This window comes from Momordica charantia (assembly GCF_013281855.1).
Source record: "Momordica charantia cultivar OHB3-1 chromosome 3 unlocalized genomic scaffold, Mcharantia_2.0 BLBB01000003.1, whole genome shotgun sequence".
In the NCBI taxonomy this organism is placed as follows: domain Eukaryota; kingdom Viridiplantae; phylum Streptophyta; class Magnoliopsida; order Cucurbitales; family Cucurbitaceae; genus Momordica; species Momordica charantia.
The window spans coordinates 6,342,247-6,351,139 of record NW_028275161.1 but is presented as its reverse complement, the minus strand read 5'-3'; the positions used below and the strand labels follow the sequence as shown (position 1 = coordinate 6,351,139).

The window sequence follows — 8,893 nt, the reverse complement described above, 5'->3', positions numbered from 1 at the left end:
TAGTTAAATCTTAAATTCATGGGTTTTTTTTTACTCTTAATTTCTACTTATTGGATTATTATTCTTGGCTATTAGAGTTTAAGTTGGTTATTTTATTTCGGGTTGTTGTGGGTTGTATTTGATTTCTAAAGTGAAATTTTGGGCTTGTTGTTTTGGGCCTCCTTTAAGATTTGGGGTTTGGGCTATAAGTTTTAAAACAAGGTAAAAGAAAAAAAAAGGATTAAATCAAATTAAAAGACAAAAAAAGAGGGAAAACCCTAAATCTAAATCTTTCACCTTTCTTCTTCATCTTTTTATTCTTCCCCACCGCTGCCCGCCGCCCCAACAGCCTTCATCGCCGGCGACCACACCTCACGGCAGCGTTCTTCGGCGGCGGCGCCTCCTCGAACCAGCAGCAGCCCGACCCTCGGCGACCTATTCGGTGGTAGTTCGCGAGCACGACGGCGTTCTTCGGTGGCGGCGCGACTTCAGAACCCCTTCGGCAGTCGTCGACGGCAGCAGCGACGGCGTCCTCCGGCGATGGCAGCAAGCAACACGAGCATTGGCCGGCGTCCTCCTGCAGCAGTTCGCGGTGGAAACTAGCGACCAACAACGGCACACTCCAAATCGCCACATCTCGCCTTCCTCGAGTAGTAGCAGCCCGATTCCGGTGAGTCCAACCATGAATGACGATCTTTGAGCATTGTGGATGACCGAGACTCCCAGTTCGGCTGCTGCAGCAGCCCGCGCACCCAGACGGTCGACGACCCACGGCGTCGATTGAAGAAGTTCGTGGCGACGCGACCCTTAGTCGGACCTTGACCTCAACAACCCGACCCTTGTGCAGATAATGCTCGATTTGTAGCAGCCAGCAGCGTTAGAGATGGTTTTATAGCGTTTCCCGTGCTGTAAAATGCAAAACAGCTTAGTTCCTTGGCATTCGGCGATTACCCACTTCCGTTCGAGGCCCGATTCACGTTATCCATACCTTTTCGAGCAAGATTTAGGTTACCCACACCTAAACGAAGTTGTTGTTGCGGTAACGAGCCCTTCGAAGCCCTTAGAGTTGGTTTCAAATGCTGAAACATATAACTAACTTGCTGTTTTAATGTTTTAATGCTTAGGTGTGGGATTGATGCAAGAAGTATGAACTTGTTTTTGAGTAAGTAGTTCTTACTGGAGGGATTGGTTGTTGTGTGCTGATATGATATGGTTGTTTGCTCGTGTGCCCATGTGTGATACTTGCATGTTGCTTGTCGTTGTTATCATTTAGTAAACATCATTGTTGATTAAACTGTTGATATATCTTGGGAAAATTATGTGGTTGTGTGAATCAATTGTAGCCAGGTAATTTTGGATGACTATGATTGAATTGTTGTTATGTTCTAATTGGTTTTCATGATGCAATTTGTATACCGGTACTATAATCTATTGTTTTGAAAGCATATTGAATATTTATGAGAAAGTGGTTGTGTTTGGTGTATGCTGGGTACTTATCAATTATATTTTGGTTAAGTTGTTGGTTGTGCCTTTCTGTGAACGATGCCTGTTGGAGCTATTGGATCATGCTGGACTATTTTAAATTGATTGGTTTTAACATATGATCATTTTGGTGTATCGCATATTGGACTGCTATGAGATTGGTGATGCATGAGGCATGGCGTAGTAGCAAGTAGGACTCTTGTGAGAGTTTTGAGACATAACAAGGTAAGTAGACAAGGGGCGTGTGCGTGCGTTAATGTATGCTAAATGGTCTCTAACGTGCTAATTTTGTAGCGTTTTATGCAAATTCTATTACGTCAATGTGCTAAATAATTCTCGTTGTGTTAGTCGATATACTTGGAATTGTGTTGGATGTTTGTCGTTGAAAATGGTGAGATTTCTGCTTTGCTAAACTGATGAGTATTGCTGTGGTAATGTTGGTTGCCTGGATATGCATGAATTGTTCGGCGTGTTTCGTGTGTGTTATTATATCTAGCAATGCTTATTGAATATTGATGTTGTATATTAAATGTTGTGGGTGAACTGTGTTGGGCTCTAATTGTTTAAAATTTGTTTGGTATGCTTTGTTGTGACAAAACTCATTGTGGAGCTATTGTTAAGAAATGTTACATTATGAAAGCATGATTGGTTTATTGTTTCATTATTAGAAGGATGTTTATGTTGTGGAAGCATGCTGAATGGTGTTTGTGAGTTGAAATGTGCATGGGTAATGGCTTAAGAAAGCATATGGTTAGACTATGGTGAGAGTTGGATTATTGGAGTAAAGGAATGAGTGAGTGTCAGGGCCTCGGGTATAAATGGTCGGGGGCTGATACGTCACTAATGGAGTATCGAGGCCTCGGGTAAAAATGGTCGAGGGTCGATACGAGGAGTCCTTTGGGAGGAAGACTATTGGGGCCTTGGGTATAAATGGTCAAGGGCCAATAGATGGTGAAGTCATCGGGGCCTCGGGTATAAATGGTCGAGGGCCGATGCAGCAGTGTCGGGGCTCTGGATATAAATGGTCAGGGGCCGACTCTACTCAAAGGACTTAACTGCGGAAGGCTAGGATAGCTGTGATAAGCGTAGAGGTACTTGAGATGTTAGGGAGACTAGAGGTTGGTAGTTAATGTGTTCCGGGTTGTGGTTGTCCCGAATTTTATAGAATGTGTCTATGTTTGATTGCATAATGTGATGAAACGCATGACTATGAATGTTTCATGATTTGGTTGAGCATGATGAGTTTGACATGCACGGTACATGTATAGTTAAACATCTACATAAACTGCTTCTTGTGATATGTTTCTATTTATTCAAAGCTTGAGAGTTGTGATAAGCATAATATGTTGATTATTTAATAAGCATTACACGTTGTTTCCTTGATAAGTATGTTGTTTGTGCGTGACCCTTCGGATAAGGGCTGCTTACTTAGTACTATGGTGGTACTCATCCCTCCTTTTTCCCCTCCAGTTTGCAGGTATCGAGCTAGCTCTTGGGATGGTGATGGCGAGGAGGAGGCTTGATCGGAAAGACCATTAGCTATGCCGCGTGCAATCAATTTCCTTTAGTTAGGGTAGTATGACTATTTAATCTTGTAGTTGAGTTGTTAGTGGTTGGTTTTGTTTAGTTTTATTGTCTAAAGGATGTTGTAAGGTTGCCGATTCACCATTCTTTTTAGAGCATTAATTTTGTTAGCTTCTTGAATTACGGGAATGTAACCTACTTAGGATATTTATGAATACATTTGTTTAAGTTGAACGTACTTGAATTAGTTTTTACTTCATTACCATTCGAGATGTTAATATTCTTTTAGTGGATGGTTTATAGTTGGTAAAGGTTTCCTTGAAGGGTTTGTTTAATGTGAAGTTGGCCTTAAATGGTTTATCTGTATAGGATGTGAGCTTCTCTTAAATCTTTAGTGTTGTTGTCCTGATTGTTCAAGCTCTCGTGAGTGTTGAAAATTAGAGTAGAGCAGGAGAAGCGTGGTAGCTTTATTGCTTGATATTGTTGTGAAGATAATTCTCTGGTTTATGTGAAAATTATAGGTAGTTTTAGTAACGGTCCTTGTTTGGAAATGATGAAATTCCTGGGGCGTTACACAGAGACAAATTATTTCGAGATCCGATCTTATATAAACTCATTGTATAGAATACCCCCACTCGCATGTCTCCACACGAATGACCTGGATCTAGTCATTTGTAACTATTACAAAGTGGGCCGTATCCATAGTGTTACCACGATAAGGTACCCAACCTTATCCATATACTATAACCCGTTTAGGTTACTACTGGAACATTATTCACCTGTATATTGAATATATACTGTATATATATACACTTCTTGTTTGACTTCGCAAGTGTACGAATCGTCACATTAAAATAAAAGTAAGTAAACTATCGTCTCCACAGGGAATGAATGGTTACTAATTACTAAATTCTCCACTTCAATTTTATCTGAATGTCGAACGTTTAATGGTGGTGAAATGAAGTAATTCTTAAAGAAACCAGTTCAATAACAAAAGAAAATATCATAACTATCAAGTATCAAAATTAAATTCAAGCGAATTAAACTTTAGAGGATGACTTCAATGATATCGCCCTTAAACTCCTCCTACTACTTTGTTCAAAACTTTTCTAAACAATAGTTCTTCGCGGATTCTACCCTATTGACTATATGTCCTTTCTTAATCAATAACCATTTTCTTGGAAAAGTAGGGTATCTATATCTCTATGAGTACTCCGATGATTAAAATAATAAAGCACGTAGAACCCAAAAAACTATGCCACAAAATTCACATAAATATCTCTATCTCTTGCTTTAATTTGGGAGAACTATACAAATATAGTCAATAATCTTGTTTCTCAACCTTGATTTATGACAATGAATGAATGTAAAGAATGGCCAAAACTCAACAATGCTTTAAGAATATAAAAGTTATCACAACCAGCAAATTTAGAAAGAAAATCAAATAGAAGAGTCAAGTTTTATAAAGGTAACATCAATGCCTAGAAAATGTATTTAGTTCATGCTTGAATATAGAAAGAAAAACTCAATCAACATCATTGATGGAAGTTGAAGCGAAAGGAAAGAAAGAAGAAGAGAAAGAAAACAAATTCGATGATCTCTTCAGCCTCCATCCTTCGTGTTCCTTTCGATCTTCTCAAAATCCAAACTTTTCTCTCTAAAAAATCTTCTCTCTTTTATTTTTTCCTCTCTTGCCACTAGGAATAGAATGAGATATTTAACAAAATTCTGTCACGGGCGCCTAGGCGCTCAAATGCGTGCCAGCAAAAACTTCGCTTTAAACTTCATAGGGCATAGGTGCCCAACATTCTGCAGGTTGGCCCCTAGGCACTCAGTTGCACACCTAGGTGCCCAACATTATGCCATTTTGTCAATTTTCGGCCGTAGCTGCCCAACACACTAGAATTTGACTCACTTTTGCTTCTTTATTTACACTAATTTATGCAACTATTACTACTGAGATCGCTAAAAAGCCACTCATAACTTACTGCTAGCGGAGTGTCTATAAGTGAGAAAGCGAAATATAATTGCATTTTATTTCCTCTCCATTTTCTTTCCGCTCTTTTCTGTGTCCTTACTTATTTTTATTTTATTTTTTTGCTAATCTTTTCCCGTCTCTTATTTTCTCTCGAGCAAATAGTATGCAAACATACAAATGTGATATATTTTTTTATATTAACATTTTATTTCTGAAAATTAAAATAAACATGTTCTTTCTGAAAAATAAAGTAGCAAAATACACTGGGAGGCAGTGTCGTCAATGTGGAAAGATATTCGAAAGCGCAAAAAAATATATTAAACAATTAGGAGAAGGACTTATCGTTTAGTGTTTTAATGTTCTAAGTATAGAAAAGAATTGCACAAAAAACTTTATTAAACAAACACATTTACAGATGGCTAACGACTTATGCGAACAACAAACGCTAAATTTCCTTAACTCCTTAATTATCATCATAGACATGAGGTACTAACAAGAACACCCGAATGGAAAACTAATAAAGATTTAGCATGTTTTTCATGAATGAAAATAAGCAGCTAAGTGCAACCTTTAACCAACGAGAAAAACAATGTACTAAGAATTGTGTGATCAATAAGGTTGTAAAAGGACAAAAAATAAAGCCAAACCAACTAGGCAGACAATAAGTTCAGCATGCTTGGAACTAGTTTAACATTTACTTTGTAAGAGGAAAAACTGGAATCAATAACTCCAACTACCATTGTCTACCATAACTCAACAATGAATCGCACCACACCCAAAGTTAAATCATGAATTCCCCCAATGTATGAAAAAGTGCATAGAGGAAAAGCAAATAATCAAATAAAAATAGGATAGAGGACAGTAACACTTCTTTTAGTGGCACGACTTTAAAAATCCGATAACTCCGTTGACTTCTTCTTTTTCCTTTTTTCTTCCTTTCACCTTGCTCTCTTTCCTACATTCAAAAAGTAAAGTAAGAATGAAATAAAACTAAAATATAAAAATAAAAGAATAAATAAATAAAAGCTGCAAAAGAAACGGTTTGGTTGCCTCCCAATAGCGCTTGATTTAGAGTCCTTAGCCTGACTTTTCTTCTCCTCTTAAATGTAGTTTAAAGCAGTAGTATGATGCATATGACGTCGAAGAAGATGGAGATGATGGTGATCTTGCTCCAATGATGCAAGAGCAACTCGTGCGGTTATAATAAGGATTGGGATCTTTGAAGACTTTGAAAATGATTGACTCGTCTCGAACTCTTAGTTTCAGCTCTCCCAACTCTACATGAATCTTTGCTATTCCCGTCGCCAAGAAAGGTCTTCCCATAATAATAGGCATGTTTTCATTTTCCGGCACATCCAACACTAGAAAGTCCACAGGGAAGATGAATTTGACTACTTTGACAATAACGTCTTCAATGATCCCCCTTGGGACTTTATTGATCTATCAGCCAACTACAATGAAACTGCGGTCGATCTCACCTCTCCAAGTCCCAATTTCATTAAAACAAATAAATACATTAAGTTAATACTGGCTCCTAAGTCATATAAAGCATTTGCAAAGACAACATCACTAATTGAACAAGGAATAGAAAAACTCCTTGGATCTTTTAGTTTGGCCGGAAGTTTTCTTTGTAGTATGGCATTACACTCCTCTGTGAGTGAAATCATTTCATAATCCTGCAGCTTTCTTTTGTTATTCAAGATGTCCTTCGTGAATTTCATATACTGTGGCATTTGTGTGAGAGAATCTACAAATGGAATGTTAATATGCAGTTTGTTAAAAATATCAATAAACTTAAAGAACTGCTTATCCTTTTTGTTTTTATGGAGGCGTTGAAGAAGTTGAATGGCTGATGAAGTGGCTAACCGTGGTGTCGTAGTGTCCTCAACTATCTTAGTGGATGGTTCTGGTGTAATCTCTATTTGTTGAACTTCTTTTGTAGGCTTTTTAATTTGCTCTTGTTCAACAACCTCTTTACCATTTCTCAAGGTAATTCCCTAACAGTGCTCCACTGGATTCACATCTGTTGTGCTCAACAAATTACTTGGAAGCCTATCCACAATCATGTTGGCCAACTAACCAACTCGTACCTATAAGTTACAAATAGAAGTTGTTTGATCTTGGAAGTTTGTCTTTGTTTTTGCTATGAACAAAGTTGTATTATTTCCCAACTACACCATTCCCTCTTTAAGGCTAGATTTCTTCACTGGTTGTTTAAATCCGAGTGGTGGAGTAGGATTCTGGACCTGATTTTGCATCGATGAGAAGTTAAGATGATTGTGCTAACCTGGATTATAGGTGCTACAATAGGGGTTATTTGGATGGCGATTAAAATTCCCAAGAAACATAACTTGCTCATGTTGGCCTTGCATAAATGGGTTCCCCACTCGGCAATTTTCACTACGATGGTTACCATGACAATATTCACAAAATATTGGTGGTGTTAGAATAGCATTTACCGCAAGCTGACTTGATTGAAGTTGCTCGGTAAGCGAAGTAACATGCGGTATCAATGCAGCGATAGCATCTACCTCATTTACTCCCATCGGCATTTTTTAAGCTAACCTCTCACTATGCCACTGATAGTTGTTCGATTTCATTTCCTCCAACAAATCATATGCTCAGCTTTTAGTTTTATCCACGAAAGCCCCTCCTGATGCTGCATCAATTGTGGTTCTTGTTCCATTATCCAACCCACTATAAAAATTATGCACTTGCATCCATTTCGGTGACCCATGGTGGGGGGCACTTTCTTAGGAGCTCCTAGTATCTTTCCCATGCTTCATACAACGTCTTTCTTTCAAATTGAGCAAAGTTGTTAATCTCGACTCAAAATCTCAGTCGACTTAGTAGGAGTAAAGAACTTGGCAATGAACTTATGAGCCAAATCATTCCACGTCTGAATTGAATATGCAGGCAGAGACTTCAACCATTGCTTAGCTCAGTCCTTTAGAGAGAATGGAAAAAGCCTTAGTTCAAGCGGATAAAACTCTAGAGCATGACTTCACCGCTATCGCCCTTTAACTCTTGTTACTACTTTATTCAAACCTTTTCTAAACAATAGTTGTTGGTAGATTCTGTAACGACTCATAATTTCCCACAAAATTCTAGGTCACATTAACTACCCAACTAATTAAACTTAACCCCCAAATACGTCATGCCAACTCCCTATACAAACAAATATATAAAATCAAGTTCCAATTCTCATCAATTTAACGATAAATCAATCTCATAGAATATCATTCAACAACATTCGTGGACCACCTCACGAGGCAAGTTTATTATTCAAACTAGGCAAAACTCAATGAATGGAATAAAACTAAAATAGACACCTATCCCGAAATGAAACTAACAACAAGGGGGAATCTCCCAATTATTCAAATACGAACAAATAGTTTATTGATCATAACATAAGATCTTAACTAATCACTTAAGCTAAGCAAGAGTGACTAAGCAGCCTATGGTCCTCGCTCGTCATGTCTCCTCCGTCCCATCACCATGGTCACCCACGAGTCCTTCACCTGAAACAATCATTGTAGGGGGGGGGTGAGTATATAAAATATACTCCGTAAGTAGCCCTCACCAACACACACACACATCATGCTCGACTATATCAAGAAACATTCGTAGCATGCTTTTCAATACATTATGCATTCAAACATAAACACATTCCATAAAATTTAGTGACAACCACAACCAGGAAGCACGTTAACAACCAACCTCTAGTCTCCGTAACATCACAAGTACCTCTACGTTTATCACAGTTATCCTAACCTTCCACAGTTATCTCCTTCGAGTAGAGTCGGCCCCTGACCATTTATACCCAGAGCCCCGACACTGCTGCATCGGCCCTCTACCATTTATACCCGAGGCCCCGATGACTTCACCATCTATTGGCCCTTGACCATTTATACCCAAGGCCCCAATAGT

The 8,893-nt window shown here is 38.5% G+C and overlaps 1 long non-coding RNA gene across 1 annotated transcript; it reads left to right on the top strand.

Annotated features, from left to right (window-relative positions):
• The first annotated feature begins 266 nt into the window (after positions 1–266).
• Positions 267–3,254, top strand: LOC148212243 (uncharacterized). Its single transcript, XR_015789854.1, has 3 exons — positions 267–1,018; positions 1,104–1,686; positions 2,932–3,254. It is a non-coding gene; the product is annotated as an uncharacterized LOC148212243 (long non-coding RNA).
• The last annotated feature ends 5,639 nt before the right edge of the window (positions 3,255–8,893 follow it).